General features: G+C 47.8%; 1 pseudogene across 1 annotated transcript; it reads left to right on the forward strand.

Moving 5' to 3' along the window:
• Positions 1-6,558: 6,558 nt before the first annotated feature.
• LOC308590478 (adenosine receptor A1 pseudogene) lies at positions 6,559-14,372 on the forward strand (annotated as a pseudogene). The gene is made up of 2 exons (XR_014013545.1): positions 6,559-6,841; positions 12,753-14,372. The product of XR_014013545.1 is annotated as an adenosine receptor A1 pseudogene (transcript).
• The last annotated feature ends 5,842 nt before the right edge of the window (positions 14,373-20,214 follow it).

Raw genomic sequence — 20,214 nt, forward strand, 5'->3', positions numbered from 1 at the left:
CCTTCTCTCAGTCCCGCCACCCTGACAGGCACACTTGGTGGGGAGATGGGACAGGGCCTTCTTGGTGGCTGCTCCAAGACTTTGGAACTCTCTGCCTCAAGAAGTTAGACTGGCTCCCTCCTTGCTGTCCTTCTGCCAGCAGGTAAATACTTTCTTATTCCAGCAGGCTTTGGGGAACTGACTGCTTTTAATGAAAGGGCTGGTGTTGTGCTGGTTTGTAGGGTTTTAATATATTAGATGAAGAGTTAGTTTTAATTCTTTTAATGTTTAATCGTTTTTGTAACAATTAACCCCAACATACTTTAGCTGTTCCTATTTTTATCTGTTAGTTGGTTTGAGATGCTGTCAAGGAGAAAGGCGGGGTTTAAATAAATATATACTACTAATCATAAAATCATAGCGTTGTAGAGCTGGAAGTGCCCCCAAGGGTCATCTAGTCCAACCCCCTGCAACACGGGAAACTCAGATAAAAATCATCACGTTTTCTCAACCACTGGTTTCAGGGTTCCCAGGAACATTATCTTCAAGCCACCCAATGCTTGAGTGAACAGGGATGTTCCCAAATTCCCCATGAAAATCGTCAATGAAAATGGCAGGCGCACTTCGCCACAGAGGAAATTCAACAAATGGGGAACCACCACTGAGAAGGCCCCATCACAGCTCAACACACCAACCGATCAGCCCCCCACTGGAGGCAGGAGCACCAAGAAGGCCTCACCTGCTGGTCATAGGGTTCCTGATATTTCATACTGTGGGACCATGATAGTAATTTTATTATAAATGATTTTATAATGAAATGATTTTAGAATAAATAAAAAAATTCCTTCCAGTAGCACCTTAAAGACCAACTAAGTTAGTTCTTGGTATGAGCTTTCGTGTGCATGCACACTTCTTCAGATACCTGCACATGCACACGAAAGCTCATACCAAGAACTAACTTAGTTGGTCTTTAAGGTGCTACTGGAAGGAATTTTTTTATTTTGACTATGGCAGACCAACACGGCTACCTATCTGTAACTGATTTTAGAATGTTGTGTTATTTGACTGTTGTTAGCCGCTCTGAGCCTGGCTTCGGCTGGGAAGGATGGGATATAAATAAAGTTTTATTATTTATTATTATTTATTACAGTGGTGCCTTGCAAGACGAAAAGAATCCGTTCTGTGATTCTCTTCGTCTAGCGGTTTTTTCGTCTTGTTTTTTCGTCTTGCGAAGCAAGCCCATTGACGGATTAGCGGATTAGCGCTATTAGCGGCTTTTAGCTGCTTATCTGCTGATCGGATCAGCTGATAAGCGGCTTAGCGGCTTAGAAAAAGGGGAGGAAAAGGGAAAAAACCCAGCAGGAACTCGCAAGACATTGTCGTCTTGCGAAGCAAGCCCATAGGAAATTCGTTTTGCGAAGCACCTCCAAAATGGAAAACTCTTTCGTCTAGCGAGTTTTCCGTCTTGCGAGGCATTCGTCTTGCGGGGCACCACTGTATTATTAATTCAGTGAGGACCAGCAGCCTGGAATCCCCAGGGCCAAATCTGCCCTGCCTGAGGAGTCTCAGTTGCCCTCTCCCACCATCAGTTGCCCCTAGAGAAGTGAGATTGACGGGCTGTGGAAATTGGGGCTGTTTGCTTGGAGGGATGTGGGGAAAAGCCCCGATGCATTCTCCTTAAAACAGCTACTAACAGGAAAGGTTAATCTGAATTACATCGAAGCAGGACACACCCATTTAATTATTTTTCTTTCTAGCACACGCTTCTCTGGGAAAGCTAGCAGATGTGAGGCCCACCTTATCTGGAGAGTGTTTAGCTACACCGTTAATCTGGGCCGAGGCAGCGGGGATAAAATGTTCCTAAAGCCGACATTACATCCCAGGCCCTCTGGCCTTCAGGGAAAATGATTTGCGCAAATGCAGCCGTGTGGCATCCACCAGTTTTTCATCATCAAAGAAACAGGCCCCTTTAGAGGTTGTTGCTGTTAACATATTCCTATTTATTTAGTAAGTAACCTTACAATTTTAAGTTTTCAGTGAGTGCCAGAGGCAAGATAAGCGGGACTCTTTAAATGTGGGCATTCGAAGGGGGAAATATAGCCATTTTCCCTATATTCCAGGGGAGAGTCAACTATTTATGCATTTGGCAAGGTGGCATCTGTCCTGTGAAAGCCTTCCTTTGGCTTCTGCCAACCTGGTGGCCTCTGGATGTTTTGGACTACAACTCCCATCAGCCCCCAGCATTCCCATCGCTGGGGCTGATGGGAGTTGTAGTCCAAAACATCCAGAGGGCACCAGGCCAGCGAAGACTTCTCTGCCCCCCCCCTTTTCATTTCAGATCCATTTATCCCTATATTTTACAATGTTTATTTGTGTTTTAAGAGGATTGGGGATCCTCAGGCCCACAGCCCGGATGCGGCCCTCCATGCCTTGCATGCTGGCCCTCCGGACTCTTATCTCCCACAGTCTTTGTCTCCCCTGCTTCTGCCTGGCTGAAATGTGTCCTAAAACTTTGGTTTTGGGCCTGCATAGAGGGTAGAGATCAAGGGGGGTGGGGGGGTGAATATCTGCAGGAACAAAGGCAGGGATCAGCAAACTTTTTCGGCAGGGGGCCGGTCCACTGTACCTCAGACCTTGTGGGGGGCCGGACTATATTTTGAAAAAAAATAATGAACGAATTCCTATGCCCCACAAATAACCCAGAGATGCATTTTAAATAAAAGCACACATTCCACTCATGTAAAAACACGATGATTCCCAGATCATCCACGGGCTGGATTTAGAAGGCGATTGGTCCGGATTCGGCCCCCGGGCCTTAGTTTGCCTACCCATGTACAAAGGCGATGTTTAACATTGAATTGCTCTTCCGCTTGTGTTTGATGCTGGCTCCGCCCACCACCAGGATGCGGCCCCTGAAACATTGCCCAGGACAGAATGCGGCCCCTGGAAATGCACTAGAAAGTGTGGGATGATGCTTTGACACAGCATCGTCTAGCCTTCCTGCAAGCAAATCAGAATGAAGGCTTAGTAAAGAACCCACATTATCTAACTGATCGGTTTGCATTCCACCTTGGAGAGAAAGAAGATTCAGACTAATAGAAAATAATAGACAAACACAGCTTAAAATTGAACAGGCAGGCACACACAGCAGTCCATAACAACAAAAGCCTTCCTATTGGGTTGTTTTTTTATATTTGATTCTATATTTTGTGGCTTTATATTTTGTTTTTTTTCTATGAGCTGCCCTGAGACCTCCAGGTATAGGGCGGTATATAAATTCAATAAAAAAATAAACATCTATCTGTCTACATCTCTGCCATCTTGAGAATTCTTTGAGCTAAACGGTGAGGTGGAAATTTATAAGGCTGTGTGGCACAGTGGTTAGAGGGTCGGACTAGGACCTGGGAGAGCAGGGTTCGAATCCCCGCTTGGCCATGCAGCTCATTGGATGGCCTTGGGCCTACATCAAAACTACCTCACAGGGCTGTTGTGGGCATGAAATGAGGAGGCGGAGAACCATGCCCGCCAGCCACCTTGAGCTCCTTGCAGTAAAAGTTGGATATAAATGCAGTAAATTTATGATGATTGTGATGATAGCCCAGATGGGCAGAGTAGGAATAATAAAATTATTATAGTTACAGATAGGTAGCCATGTTGGTCTGCCATAGTCAAAATAAAAAATTCCTTCCAGTAGCACCTTAAAGACCAACTAAGTTAGTTCTTGGTATGAGCTTTCGTGTGCATGCACACTTCTTCAGATACACACTGAATGTATCTGAAGTGTATCTGAAGAAGTGTGCATGCACACGAAAGCTCATACCAAGAACTAACTTAGTTGGTCTTTAAGGTGCTACTGGAAGGAATTTTTTATTAAAATTATTATAAAAATCATTATTATAGCAAGTCCAGGAATAAAAGGCACTATGGTGAGAGATTATGCCTCTCTGCCAAGGTTTCATTCAATCAATATTTATGTTTATCACCAAGGCAATACAAAACACAGTTTTCCCAGAACATAGATTACACAACCGAGAGAGAGAAACAAATCCAATCCTCTACGTTTCCTCACAGAAACCCACCGATCTTCCTCTTTTGCGGACATGAAATCAGGCCGGGCTCCCACCTCCTATTAATGTGTATTTATTTGTCCAGACTGTATCCACAGCTGTTCTCGGCTCTCTTCATCACTTTTAGAAGCGTAACGAGTTTAATGAGCCGTCCATTTGATAAAAGGCCTCTCTCAATGGTTTGGGTGCCCCCCCCCCCTTCTTCTACATCAGACATGGTCCCAGATAAGAGATTTATAGGCTCGTTTGACGTAAAAGTAAATAACTTTAAAAATAAAGCAAATTAGAGGAGACTTGTTTGCTGACCCAGATGCAGAGAATAAACTGACGTGTTGTTCCTAATTCGGCACAGGCGCCGTGCTAGGTGTGGCCAACTCTTTATATCTTGCAGGGCTCCTGTGCTGCTAAAACCTAGGTAGAGCCAGCAAACGAGACTTTTTCTCTCTTTTTTTGGCAGGTGATGATTTACCTTTCATTAGATCTCCCTGCAAGGAGAAAAGGTTGATCTGTTCACTCATTGTGCACAGCCGCTGCTTAAGGCAAGAGAGCCCCGGAAGAAGAAAAAGCTGGCGATTCTCCTCTTCTGCGGTGCCCACTGTGATGCCTGACGAAATTATCTCTTGGCGGCTTCCAACAAAATATTAAAATACAACAATCTATTAAACATTAAAAGCTTCCCTAAACAGGGCTGCCTTCAGATGTCTTCTAAAAATCAGATAGTTGTTTATTTCCTTGACATCTGGTGGGAGGGTGTTCCACAGGGCAGGTGCCACCACCAAGAAGGCCCTCTGCCTGGTTCCCTGTAACCTGGCTTCTCACAGTGAGGGAACCGCCAGAAGGCCCTCGGAGCTGGACCTCAGTGTCCGAGCAGAACGATGGGGGTGGAGATGCTCCTTCAGGTATACTGGGCCTTTGAGGCCGTTGAGGGCTTTTAAGGTCAGCGCCAACACTTTGAATTGTGCCCGGAAACTTACTAGGAGTCTTTCAAGACAGGTGTTATGTGGTCTCAGCGGTTGCTCCCAGTCATCAGTCTAGCTGCCAGTGGCGCTGAAGTCAAACCACTGTATGAGCATCACTGCTGGGGTGCAAGCCTGGGCAGTGTTAATGGAGGTTCTGGGCTGCCCAGACGACAGGATCCCCCTGCTCAGCCTTGCTGGTTCAAAGGGAAGCAGAGCAAGACGTTTGGCCCGAGCTTGGCTGCCGTAGTTACCGGAAGGAGGAAGAACTGTGAGGGGAGAGACTCCATCAGGCAAGGCCTCTTTCCACCTGCCTTGCTCCACCCTCTAGTCTCTTCTTCTCAATGTGTATTGTATTGTTTTATGTACTGTGGCTTGCCGTTGCTTTATAGTTTAGATATTATTTATTGTAACTGTTGAGTGGATTTCTGTTTAACTTTTATATGTTGATATTATTATTTTGGGACGCGGGTGGCGCTGTGGGTAAAAGCCTCAGTGCCTAGGACTTGCCAATCGAAAGGTCGGCGGTTCGAATCCCCGCGGCGGGGTGTGCTCCCGTCGCTCGGTCCCAGCGCCTGCCAACCTAGCAGTTCGAAAGCACCCCCGGGTGCAAGTAGATAAATAGGGACCGCTTACCAGCGGGAAGGTAAACGGCGTTTCCGTGTGCTGCGCTGGCTCGCCAGATGCAGCTTGTCACGCTGGCCACGTGACCCGGAAGTGTCTCCGGACAGCGCTGGTCCCCGGCCTCTTAAGTGAGATGGGTGCACAACACTAGAGTCTGTCAAGACTGGCCCGTACGGGCAGGGGTACCTTTACCTTTATTATTATTTTCTACTAGTCTAATGATTGTTGAGGGATTCGGGTGGCGCTGTGGGTTAAACCACAGAGCCTAGGACTTGCCGATCAGAAGGTCAGCGGTTCAAATCCCCGCGATGGGGTGAGCTCCCGTTGCTCGGTCCCTGCTCCTGCCAACCTAGCATTTCGAAAGCACGCCAGTGCAAGTAGATAAATAGGTACCGCTCCGGCGGGAAGGTAAATGGCGTTTCCGTGCGCTGCTCCGCTGCTTCCGGTTCGCCAGAAGCGGCTTAGTCATGCTGGCCACATGACCCGGAAGCTGTACGCCGGCTCCCTTGGCCAATAAAGCGAGATGAGCGCCGCAACCCCAGAGTCGGCCACGACTGGACCTAATGGTCAGGGGTCCCTTTACCTTTAATGATTGTTGAATGTTACTTTTTTGATGCAGGTTGCCTATTTTAAAGTTAGGTTTTATTATCACATTTGTGTATTGCGTTAGATTGTTATAAGATGTACATTTTTTGTTCCTTCGGCTTGTAAACCACCTTGAGTATTGTAAGATAGAAAGACGGTATACAAATTAAAAATGATGGTGATGATACGAGGCGCCATCCCACCGCCTTAGGGACTCCCCTCCGGATTTGCAGAATCACAAAGAACTGCATGGAAGAGTTGGGGGGAAACAAGCAACAGCGGGAACCCGGGACTGACAGATCCGCCGGATCCCTGGAGAACCCGGGGATTGAACCCGGAACCTTCTGCATGCAAAGCAGATGTTCTGCCACGGAGCCAGGCTGCCCGGGCGCCTGCCCATCCCTTTCCGTGGAAAATACAGGTGCTTTTGTATGCCAACCGCTACTTATCAGATCTGACTTTTGTAATCATCACAACACGGGCGCCACAAAAAAAAGGACAGAGACGCAGACGGAACAGGCAGCACAGGTTGTGGAAACGCTTTGGGGGTGGCCTGTGAGCTTGCTTTTCCCACCCCACCCCAATCTTGATCTTTTCAATAGCAGCCGGTCCAGGGACAGAGATCTGTGGGTGAGTCAGAGATCCCTTTTGCTTCATCAATGAAAGAAAGAAAACTTTTAAGACATGGGTAGGCAAACTAAGACCTGGGGGCCGGATCCGGACCAATCGCCTTCTAAATCCGGCCTGCGGACGGTCCGGAAATCAGTGTGTTTTTACATGAGTAGAATATGCCTTTTTATTTAAAATGCATCTCTGGGTTATTTGTGGGGCCTGCCTGGTGTTTTTACATGAGTAGAATATGTGCTTTTATGTAAAATGCATCCCTGGGATATTTGTGGGGCATAGGAATTTGTTCATTTCCCCCCCAAAAAAAATATAGTCCGACCCCCAACAAGGTCTGAGGGACAGTGGACCGGCCCCCTGCTGAAAAAGTTTGCTGACCCCGTATTAAGACCTGAACTAGGCTTTGCTATCTCAACTGCCCGGAGATCTAAATCCCCCCTTTATCACTCCTAGCTTGGCCTCTTTAACGCTTGGGAAACTAAAAATAATGTTGCCCGATTTGTACTTGTTGGTGCTGGACCCAGAGATCATCGTCGGTGCGGAGGAGTTAGCAAACAGTGAGGGGAAGCTGTTAATTAAAAGTGTGGCCGGGTAAACGGTGGGGGGAGATGCAAGGGTTAAAGGGTGGTCTTGGGGGGGGTGCCCTTTAAAAAATATTATTTTTACTCTGCGGGAAAAGCAGCTGCGTGCATCGCAAAGGGCATTGCAGGCGAGAGATCGGCCGGCCACCCCTTTCATTTCCAACAGGCAGCCTGACATACAAATTAGCATATGGAACTATTGTGCCAACTTGTGCCATGGGCCTTTGCCCCAAACACCTGGCAACACACTGAGGGCGGGGGAATGCGAGGACTGGTGGTTGTGCCTTGAAGCAGGCTTTGGAAATGCGACTTATTTTACTCCCCACAAAATTCCCTTCCACCCAAATGCTGGGGAAAACCCAGAACATCCAACTACCTCCTTTTCGAGGGAAAATCTGTGCCCCGGATTTTTTTGTGAAATACATAACTAATATTTAGTTTGGGTTTGGGGTTGTGTGCGTGTCCTCCTCTTAGGTCTTAAGAGTGGTTGGCAAAAATATTTGCGTCAGATTGAAGCTGGAGACAGTTGGTTAGATCCTGATCCTGATAACGCCAGGGTTGCAGGTTCGAGCTCCGATGACACTCAGGGTCCCTTCCAACTCTACAATCCTATTTGGAGGAAGTATATGAAAGAACAGTCCTGAAACCTGGGAGGAAGCCATGTGACCCTTGACAAATAAGTTGTGTGTTGCTGGCTAGTCAGCATAGACAAAACAGAGGCAGAAGAACAAACGGGCTGAGCTGAGACACTTTCATGCCACCTATTTAAAGCACTAAAAAGCTAAAGGGACCCCTGACAGTTAAGTCCAGTCGCAGACGACTCTGGGGTTGTGGTGCTCATTTTGCTTTACAGGCCGAAGGAGCCGGCGTTTGTCTGCAGTTTTTCCAGGTCATGTGGCCAGCATGACTAAGCTGCTTCTGGCGAAACCAGAGCAGTGCATGGAAACACTGTTTACCTTCCCACCAGAGCGGTACCTATTTATCTACTTGCACTTTTTGGCGTCCTTTTGAACTGCTAGGTCGGCAGGAGCAGGGACCGAGCAACGGGAGCTCACCCCGTTGCAGGGATTCGAACCGCCGACCTTCTGATCGGCAAGCCCAAGAGGCTCAGTGCTTTAGACCACAGCGCTGTAAACATGCACGAGTTTCCCCCAAAGAATCCTAGGAGCTTTTGTTCATTAAGGATGTTGAGACTTGTTAGGAGGTAGGGCTGGGCGATATACAGTGGTACCTCTACTTATGTTCACCTCCGGTTACGTATCCTTCGGGATATGTGCACAGCAAACCCAGAAGTATTTTTCCGGGTTTTGCCGCATGCGCAGAAGCGCTAAATTGCACCGCACTCATGCGCAGAAACGACACCTCTGGATACACACACCTTAGGATCCGACCAGCGCTCCAGAGGTACCACTGTATCAATATATCATCCAAAACCGGTTTCGAGTTCATACCATAGCTGTCAATTTACAGATTTGAAAATAAGGGACCAGCAGCCTCAAAAATAAGGGATCAGCAGCCAAAATAAGGGATTTTCCGGGCACAGGTATGTTCAACTTCTGAGCCCCTCCGAGCCAAAGGCAGAAAGCCCAGCCAGCAGCCAAACAAAGCCTCAAGGAAAACCACCGTCACCTCTCCGCTGGGAAGCGCTGAGCAAAGGCAAGTCCCCAGGCAATGCAGCCAATTTGATCAGCACAAGGCATGCAAGCTCCACCCCCCAGTCGTTCTTAGACTCCTTATTGGGTGAGCAACGCAGCCAAGCAACATAGTTGGAGCCTCCCTCATCCCTGGCTGTCAGGGAGGGAGGGAGAGGAGCTGCTTCCTTTGAAACCCGGGAAATTTAAGGGACATCAACAATAAGGGATAGCAGCGGGACATGGCGCTGGGATAAGGGAGTTTCCCGCCAAATAAGGGACGGTTGACAGCTATGCTTCATACCATGATATTGGTTTCCTAGTTTTTGACCTGGCAGTATGCTGTGAATCGTGGTGTGTGTTTGTGTTGACGCTGTGCAAAAATCACCAAGCGGGGAAAAACATGAAGCCAGCCAGTGCCTCTGCATAGCTCCATCCTTCTTTCGGACATTGTGATATATCAGAATTTACTGCGATGTTGAAAACCAGATATCGCCCATCTCTCTTAAGAGGTATCTCTTCCTCTCACAGAGCTACAACTCCCAGAGCCCCATGGGAAGAAGAATTGCCTGTTAAACCACTCTGGGAACTATTGCCACCTGACAACTCTCAGCACCCTTAATAAACTACACATCCCATAATTCCTTGGGGGAAGCCATGACCATTTAAAGTGGTATCGTAGCACTCTAAACTTATGATGTGAATGTGGCTCTGGTCACGAGGCAGTTTTGGTGGGACAGGGTTTCACAGCCAATGCTTGGGAAAGAGCTGTGAGATCCATGGTTGCTACTTTCAATGTGCTATTGTTGTTGCTGTTTAGTCGTTTAGTCGTGTCCGACTCTTCGTGACCCCATGGACCATAGAATGCCAGGCACTTCTGTCTTCCACTGCCTCCCACAGTTTGGTCAAACTCATGCTGGTAGCTTCGAGAACACTATCCAACCATCTCGTCCTCTGTCGTCCCCTTCTCCTTGTGCCCTCCATCTTTCCCAACATCAGGGTCTTTTCCAGGGAGTCTTCGCTTCTCATGAGGTGGCCAAAATATTGGAGCCTCGGCTTCAGGATCTGTCCTTCCAGTGAGCACTCAGGACTGATTTCCTTCAGAATAGATCGGTTTGATCTTCTTGCAGTCCATGGGACTCTCAAGAGTCTCCTCCAGCACCATAATTCAAAAGCATCAATTCTTCGGCGATCAGCCTTCTTTATGGTCCAACTCTCACTTCCATACATCACTACTGGGAAAACCATAGCTTTTAGACCATACCAAACTAGATAGACCAATAGTCCAAACATCTTTCCAAGTTTCTGTGTTCTTCAGACAGGACCCCCTTGGGTTTCCTGGAAACGTATCAGCTTCCTTAATGAGAAGATAAATAATGGCAGTGATAATGTTTGTCGGCCACTAGCAATTTTCTGCTAGCTAGAGCATTTGAGGTGCATTTTTGGGGGAGCAATGATGCCATGATCAGTGCCTGGCGTGAATTGAGGGTGCAGCTTAGAACATTCCCCCTAAATCCTCTTCACTGAGCAGATTCTCTGTCTCTCTCACACCTCGCCCAGCAGATGAGTCCATGTGGAAAGGATGCCATTCCCTGAATGAGGAGATTCTGGAAAACCACAGGTACAGAAAAAGGATTCAATCTGGGAACGCTGTCATATATTTGTAAGCAATTTCTGAGTGGAAGCGGAAGAATCAGCCGCAAAGACTCTAGTTTTAAGGGGCCTTCGGTGCAAAACAGAGTCCTGGTTTATCAGAGAAGTTTTGGTCAGTCAGTGCAAGTAAACTGTTTTAAAGGTTGTGTTTTATATTAATGTAACCCAGCCTGAGACCTTCTGACGAAGGGCAGATAGTAATATATAATAAGTAAATGATAACATGCCTCATTCCTGCTGTCGCTCGGGAGTTCTAAGAAAGAAAGAAACAAAGAAATCGGTGCAGTTTTGAAAGGTTCCGGCTGCCATCGTGATTTGATATGGTGTCCGACAGTATCCAGGCAGAGACAGAAACCTGCTATTCGACCTCAGGAACCATCATGCAAAACTTGGTTACAATATCTTGAGAGGTGCCCCTAATATATAGTACCTGGCATTGCTCAGGAATGCTGATAAACCAAAAAAATCAGTGCATTGTGAAAAATCAGTGCGGTTCTGAAAGGTTCAGCCCAGCACCACATCGATTAACAGTGGCACCAAAACATAGAGGACAAACCTCCTTCTCGATCTCAAGAACCAACCTGCAAAACTTGATTATGGTCTCTTAAGGGGTGTTCAAATGCATAGGAAACATGAACAGCTTTCAAAATATGTAGCAGATGCAGCAATAGCAGACCCTCCAAGTGTCCCTGTTTTCCAAGGACAGTGCCGTATTTACAGAAGCCGTCCCGGTTTCTGATTTGATTCCAAAATGTCCCACTTTTCCTTAGGATGTCCCTATTTTCATCAGAGAAATGTTGGAGGGTATGGAGTTATGCGATCCCCAAGCCAAGGAGATAAGTAACTATGCAACCTTTACCAGACATCTGAACATGCCCTGTATAGGGGAGTTTTTAAAATGTTAATGTTTGATTGTCTTTTTATATATGTTGGAAGATGCCCAGAGCGGCTGGGGCAACCCAGTCAGAAGGGCAGTGTATTATTATTATTATTATTATTATTATTATTATTATTATTATTAATTACATGTGAACCTCGGTTTTCGAGCATCTCAGAAGCCAAATGTTTTCTACTCATATTCTAATCATGTAAAAACACGCTGATTCCCAGACTGTCCGTGGGCCGGATTTAGAAGGCGGTTGGGCCGGATCCGGCCCCCGGGCCTTATTTTGACTACCCATGCACAACACCAATCCTAGACCTGTGGTGGTTTGATAGCAGTTCTACCTTGCAGAGAAAAAAGTACAAAGTGCAGCTCTGTCTACAGAAATGCATACACTGTAAAGTGGTACCTCGGGTTACAGACACTTCACGTTACAGATGCTTCAGGTTACAGACTCCGCTAACCCAGAAATAGTACTTCGGGTTAAGAACTTTGCCTCAGGATGAGAGCAGAAATCGTGCTCTGGCGGGGCGGCGGCAGTGGGAGGCCCCATTAGCTAAAGTAGCACCTCAGGTTAAGAACAGTTTCAAGTTAAGAATGGACCTCCAGAACGAATTAAGTTCTTACCCCGAAGTACCACTGTATTATTATTATTATTATTATTATTATTATTATTATTATTATTATTATTATTATTATTGGATAGGTAAATGTAAAGGGACTCCTGACCATTAGATCCAGTCGTGGATGACTCTGGGGTTGTGGCGCTCATCTCGCTTTACTGGCCGAGGGAGCCGGTGTACAGCTTCCGGGTCATGTGGCCAGCATGACTAAGCTTCTAGCGAACCAGAGCAGCGCACGGAAATGCCATTTACCTTCCTGTCGGAGCGGTACCTATTTATCTACTTGCACTTTGACGTGCTTTCAAACTGCTAGGTTGGCAGGAGCAGGGACCGAGCAACAGGAGCTCACCCCGTCGCAGGAATTCGAACCGCCGACCTTCTGATCGGCAAGCCCTAGGCTCTGTGGTTTAACCCACAGCGCCACCTGTGTCCCTTTTTATTATTGGATAGGATGTCCCTATTTTCCTCAGTAAAATGTTGGAGGGTATGCAATACCTATTTATCAATTGACTGAACTCTTCCCCCCTTCCCTGCCCCATTTCACAGACTCCTGGGCTTCCTCGGGACTCACAAGGGCCCAGCAACCCCCGGAGTCTGGAGAGCTTTTCCCTAACAGCATCAACATGGCTGCTGCTCCATAATGGCTGCCTATGACCATCCGCCCTCCATGCAGCAGCAACCCCTCCAAGCCGTGAACGCCACGTCGCCTCCGGCCCTGGACGTCCCCTACTTGCTGAGCGAGAGCCTGATCGCGCTGTTCTCCATCGTGGGCAACGTCTTCATCTGCGCCGTCGTCCTACAGAGCCGGAAGCTGCGGGCTGTCGTCACAAACTACTTCCTCGTCTCGCTGGCCGTGGCAGACGTCTTGGTTGGGGCGGTGGTCATCCCTTTTGCCCAATTTACCGACCTGGGTTTGCCCCGCTACCGGTCGCAGCTCTGCCTCCTGATGTTGTGCATGCTGCTGGTGTTGACGCAAGCCTCCGTCTTCGGGCTGCTGGCCATCGCCGTCGAGAGGTATATCTCCATCCTCAAGCCTTTCCAGTACAAATCCTGGATGAGCCCCCTCAACGCCCTCCTGGTGATCTTGGCGTCCTGGGTGCTGGCTCTTCTGATCGGCCTACTGCCCATGATGGGCTGGCACAAGCCCTTGCCGGCCAGCGGGGAGTGCCTCTTCAACGACATCATCACAAACACCTACATGGTCTACTTCAACTTCATGGCCTGCATGCTGGCTCCTCTGCTGGTCATGATGGTCCTGTACGGGCGCATCTTCCTAGAGGTCAAGCAGCAAATCCGCAAGGTGGCCGAGGGGGAGGTGGACGTCAGCGCCCAGGAGAGGCGGCGGATGATTGTCCGCAAAGAGCTGCAGACAGCCACATCGCTGTTCATCATCCTCTTTTTCTTCACCGTCTGCTGGCTCCCGGTCCACATTCTCAACACAGTCATGCTGCTCTGTCCCACCTGCCCCATCCCGAACCAGCTCATCCTGGCCTCCATCATCCTCTCCCATGCCAACTCCGCCATCAACCCGGTCATCTACGTCTTCCGCATGAGATCCTTCCGGAAAGCCTTCGAGAGCGCCTTTTCGGGCATCTGCTCCTCCCCTGCCACGGATGCCTTCTCCACCTCCAGGATAACGCCTTCCAACGTCTCGGAGGTGCCTCTTCGGAATCTGTCTTTGCCGGGGAAGTGAAGGCAGATTCTCAGCTTGAGGCTGGCAGGGCTGCAAGGCAGGAGGCCGACAGCAGGTGGCGCTAGAGCCAACAGCAGGTTGTACACAGGGAGGCAGGCAAGTAGGGGGTTGGCTGAGGGTGGCTGAGAATGGTGGGGCAGTGCCTCCGTTCACCCTAATGGACCAGCCTCTGCTACAACTTCCTGATGTAACAACTTCCTAATGTAACAGATGGGCGAAGATGTCGAATTTCACTCCGTTTCCAATCTTTCCCACCTTAAATTCTGCTCTCTACATTTCCACAACAGCTAGTGTTTTCCATTAAGAAGTCCTCACGAAAATTCACCAGCATTTTGGTGAAAAATTTCCCTTGCATGTACACGTTTCATATGCGCCTTTCCCTCACAGACACATTTTTGCAAGGCGATTTCCCTCAATATAACGCATTTTGGAACAACCTTGATGCTCACCTGGGCCTTAATATGCACACTATGGTAGGGGCATTTTTGTGCTGCGTGACTTTTTGCATTGCAAAATTCAGAGAACTGCAAATTTCAAAGGACAGCTAGGTTTCGGTCCACATTTCAGAAAGTACAAGCTTGCTTTTAAATGTGAAGTGACTCCAATTCCCCTCCCATCCCTAAGAGCTCTCCAGGTCAGGGTTCCAGCCAGGCCAGTCATACCCTTTCCTGGACACTCCGTTCCACTTAGTTCCATTATGTCCCTTACCCAACAATCAGTTGCATCCCATGTCCCCTGGGCATGCTAGGACGCCAGTGGGGTGTTTTGGGGTTTCTAAACCTCCCCCACCATAGGGTTTCCCTTCCCCAAAAGACTTATGCAAAGCTTGGAAGTTTCTCCAAAGTTCCTCTCCCCCTCGAGGACAGGTTGGGCTGTTTCAGCTACATCAGAATATACACGTTTTGCTATTGGTACATAGAATATGAATTGTGTGCTGTGGGAAGGTCTTCCATCTGACATCGTTTTAACTGGACAAGTCCATTGATTTTGTGCTGGGGGGGGGGGCGGCTAGGATTATGGGGAGGTGGGGAATGGCACCTGCTCCTTTCCCACCTTTCATTAGTTTTATAAACCGGTTGCTGCATGAGATTTGGTATCTACGTTCTCCACAAGAGGGTGCTCCAAGACTTCGCACACATTGAAGTCCCCGTGCCCCATCCTATGCTGCCCATCGCCACTTTTATTTCCTGAAGAGAGAAAGCAAAGAACCAGCTAGACTCAGATGGAGTGAGGAATCAAAACATTTCCCTGTGTATGCTGTTGAAATGCTGTCCAGAATGGGGCTGTGCAAACCTGTCAATTTCAGATTCTCTTGGTTTCTAATTTTTCCAGTCCCAAATTCAGTCTTGCCAAAGTGGTGCATGCTCTAGTTATCTCCTGTTTGGACTACTGCAATGCGCTCTACTTGAGGCTACCTTTGAAGGTGATCCGGAAACTACAAGAGACCGTATAATACCAGTCCTGAAAGAACTACACTGGCTCCCAGTACGTTTCCGAGCACAATTCAAAGTGTTGGTGTTGACCTTTAAAGCCCTAAACGGCCTCGGTCCAGTATACCTGAAGGAGCGTCTCCACTCCCATCGTTCAGCCCGGACACTGAGATCCAGTGCCAAGGGCCTTCTGGCGGTTCCCTCATTGCGAGAAGCGAAGTTACAGGGAACCAGGCAGAGGGCCTTCTTGGTAGTGGCACCCGCCCTGTGGAAGGCCCTCCCATCAGATGTCAAGGAAATAAACAACTCTCTGGCTTTTAGAAGACACCTGAAGGCAGCTTTGTTTAGGGAAGCTTTTAATGTTTAATAGATTATTGTATTTTAATATTTTGTTGGAAGCCGGCTAGAGTGGCTGGGAAAACCCGGTCAGATGGGTGGGGTATAAATAATAATAATAATAATAATAATAATAATAATAATAATAATAATAATAATAATAATAATAATTTATTTATACCCTGCCCATCTGGCTGGGTTTCCCCAGCCACTCTGGGCAGCTTCCAACCAAATATTAAAGCAATACAGCATTGTCTTTTAAAAGTAAAATAGGTGTTTATTGCCTTGACATCTGCTGGGAGGGCGTTCCACAGGGCAGGCGCCACTACTGAGAAGGCCCTCTGCCTGTTTCCCTGTTACCTCACTTCTCGCAGCGAGGAAACCGCCAGAAGGCCTTCAGCGCTGGACCTCAGTGTCCGGGCAGAATGATGGGGGTGGAGATGCTCCTTCAGGTATACAACCTCTGCTTAAGTGTATAAAAACTACGCATGGCACGGCGAAAGCAGGCAGAGGTTTCTCTCTCTCTCATAATTCTAGAACTCAGGGACATCCAAACTGAAGGTTGGAAGACTCAGGACAAATAAAAGGAAGTTCTCCCTCATGCTGCACAGAGTTAAATTATGGAATTTGCCCCTGCGAGAGGCAGCGACGGCCGCCAACTAGGACGGCTTTAAAAGAGGATTCAATAAATTCATGGAGGAAGAGAGGTCTATTGGTGGCTACTAAGGAAATCAGCCCTGAGTGCTCACTGGAAGGACAGATCCTGAAGCTGAGGCTCCAATACTTTGGCCACCTGATGAGAAGAGACGACTCCCTGGAAAAGACCCTGATGTTGGGAAAGATGGAGGGCACAAGGAGAAGGGGATGACAGAGGACAAGATGGTTAGACAGTGTTCTCGAAGCTACCAGCATGAGTTTGACCAAACTGCGGGAGGCAGTGGAAGACAGGAGTGCCTGGCGTGCTCTGGTCCAGGGGGTCACAAAGAGTCGGACATGACTAAACGACTAAACAACAGTCGCAATGGCTGTGCTGCGCCTGCATTTTCAGAGACAGTGATGCTTCTCAGTACTAGTCTCCGGGGACTACAAGCTGAGAGGCTCGTCTTGTGCTCAGGGTCCCCAGAGGCATCTGCTTGGCCACCTGAGAACAGGATGAGGCCACTGGCCTGACCCTCTTCTTATGGTCTTCTCCAGTGCTTTGGACTTCAAGCTGGCGAGAGGTAGCGATGGGTCCAGCCAGGACCTGGCAGTTCTCAAGCTTCCCCTTATCAGCCTCCTCTCCCTTTTGTCCTGAATTAATCATCAGGACTCCACTGTCTCCCCGTTTCCTGAACATCAGTTGTCGCCTCTGCAGAAACCTCTGACTTGTCGAAATTGGAGCCTCGTCCTGCGCTAAACCCGAGCTGCAATATTGAGCTGGATCTCCTTGCCTGCCTGGATGGATGGATGGCCGGGCTGGCTGGGGGAGGGGGTGGGATGTCGGGGGAAGAGAAAAGAGATATTGGCCAGAGCCTCTTGCTTTAACAGGGGACTCTGAAACACTTCCGGAAGGCTTATTCACTATGGGCCAATTCACACCTTGCAAAGCAGGAGTCAACATGCTGTTGAGAAAGGTATCCATTGCCTTACGCCCAAGATCATTTGCAGGAAGTCTGCTAATCACCAATTTCCATAGATGTGCAGAAGTAACTTATACCATCTCCATATCAGATATATTTCCTGGAGGGCCACTTTGAAACTGCAGTCAGGGTGGTTTCCCCTTTGGCCGTCCCCACCCACAACCTGCTTACAAGCCCAGAGTGCACTTGTTCCATGATGCATACTGTATGCTTGTGAAACACGGGCCACTTGTAAACGCCATCTCCAACTCCTCGAAAGATTCCATCAATGGTGTCTCCAAAAAATTTTACACTTAGGGAGACAGGCGAACTAATGCCAGTGTACTGGAAGAAGCAAAGATCAGCAATGTCGAAGCAATGATTCTTCAACATCAACCTCGTTGGACTGGTCATGTTGTGCGGATGCCTGATGATCGTCTTCCAAAGCGAAACTATTCCGAACTTAAAAATGGAAAGCGTAATCCTGGTGGTCAGCAAAAGAGGTTCTCTCAAGGCAAATATAAAAAAATGTAGTGTAAACACCGACAACTGGGAAACACTGGCCTGCGAGTGCTCCATAGGAGAACAGCCTTTACCAAAGGTGTCATGGACTTTGAAGACATTTGAGTTCAGGATGAAAGGGAGAAACGTGCTAAGAGGAAGGCACGTTTGACAAACTCTCGCCGTGATCAACTCCTGCCCGGAAACCTGTGTCCCCACGGTGGAAGCATGTGTGGATCCAGAATTGGCCTCCAGTCACTTACGGACTCACTGTTAAAGCCGTGTTTTTGGAAGACAATCTTACTCGGCTATGAGTGATTGCCAAAGACCACTCTGAACACCTGAGGGGCACTGCTGAAAGTAAGTAGGCACAGCCAGAGTTTCATCAGCGGCTGGATAGGAAACAAGTTGGTGACTCTATTTATCCCACCTCGAGTCTTTCAATAGAAATGTCCTGATTGTGGAGGAGCCAGTTGTTGCTCCCAGACTCCAGCTACCATTTCCTCCTGTACAAGTACCACCTTTTTCCCCTATGCAGAAGGCTCTTGAGTGATAAGTGGTCAAAGCGTGACAAAGATGTCAAAGCGATAAACAACTACCTGACATCCAGAAGACATCTTAAGGCAGCCCTGTCCAGGGAAGTTTTCAACGTGTGATATTTTACTGTATTTTTGGTTTCTATGGAAGCCGCCCAGAGTGGCTGGGGAGGCCCAGCCAGATGGGCGGGGTATAAATAATAAATTATTATATTATTATTACAAGCAGCTCAAATCATGCTCTCGTCACAAACCACCACCACCACCCGCCCTTCATGGCTTCGGGTGCAGAATCTGAGTTGGGGCGTTAGAATGGAGTAGTGGGGCTGACTTAATGGATGAGCTTTGGAAAGTTTCAAAATTCAGCAGTTAGCATTTACTGGACTGTTACACCCAGAAAGCACATCCATTATTCAGACATGTAAGAAAAAACCTGGAACCATCAGCGCTCACCTGTGAATTCCAAAATTCACCAGATTCAGACATGTAATTAATTAACACTTCCAGCTTGTTAACAGTTCCCCCACTGACCTTCAAAATTCCGAGGTGCACATTTTGTGTTTCATCTTCAGGGAGCAGTGGTTAGTTTTTAAGACCTGAGCAATATCCCAAGTCTTTCTTAATCTGATGGGCCTCTGCACTCCTCGTTCAATGCAGTGCCTATGAACCTGAAATCTTTTCTCAAATCCCTTCCTCCGTATCTACCATGCTGAAATAAAGTACGGGGCACCCCAAATAGCCTGTTTTTTTTTCCTTTTTCCTGCCAGGCACCTTCTGACGATTCGCCCATCTGTCCCTGTATAAAATTCCCCAGTGTAGCAGCAGGTTTGTGCTGCTGTGCCCCGTCGACTGATTGCCTGCCCCTAGGGGGTAACCGATACTTTAAGTAAATTTGTTTTTAAGCAACGCTGCAGCCCCGTAAGACACCGCTCGTAGGACGCACTAGGCGGTAAAAGGTTTGCCCTGTATCAAAGCAAGACAATGTCACTTTCAGAGGCTGGAGAGGGTTAGGGTTTCACCTGGGGGCTGGGAGGAAGCCAGCTGGGCCTAAGGAATGAGCTCATGCTGACATAGGGAGAGGAAGAGATGCACACACAATAGAGAGGAACAGATACCAGGCACAGCACAACAAGCAGGCTGAAATAATATGGGGAGACAGCTTTGGGGTTTAGGAACAATCCTAGCTTTCCTCAACCTGGCGGCCTCCCAGATGGTTCAGACTGCAAATCCCGTTAGCCTCAGTAAGCAGGGGGTTACAGGAAGAACAGCCCCAAAGTGTCATGTTTTATGAAGAGTTACAGTGTTCAACTTAAGAGGCAAAAGGAAATGGCTGCAGCTCAGTGCTGGAGCATCTGATCTGAATGGAGAAAGTCCTTTGCTCAGTCCCTGGCATCTCCCAAGTAGGAGACTGTATCCAGTCTAAAAACCCCGGAGAGCTTCTGCCAGCACTGAAGTAGATCGACTAATGGTCTATATTAGGCAGCTTCCTGTGCTACTAAATTGAACTTGGGGAAACATTTTTCTAACTCAATTTTGTATTTTTTTTTACAAACAGAATATTTCATTGTCTGTTCCAAGTTTCCAGCCCCCAGGTGTGTGGGATGAGTAGTTGGGGAGAACAGCTTTTAATCTTCTAGCTTAGGAAGGCTTTTCTTCATTGCGGTCCTGCTCTTATATTGTTTGGCTTGATGACTGATTTATGGCACTTTCTTGCGCTCCGTTGTGTATTTTGTTTTAATACTCTGTTCAAAGCTTTGGGAGCCCAAACAGCAGTATATAAATAAACTGTGATAAAAATAAATTGCAATGGTCACTTCGTTTGTGTGGTTTTTACAACACTCACCAAGGATGCTATCAAATTTTTAAAGAATATATGCTGAAATTCCGATGCTGGCAAATTGATGCAGAAACATC

This window comes from Podarcis bocagei, assembly GCF_964188305.1.
Source record: "Podarcis bocagei genome assembly, chromosome: 7".
Lineage (NCBI taxonomy): Eukaryota > Metazoa > Chordata > Lepidosauria > Squamata > Lacertidae > Podarcis > Podarcis bocagei.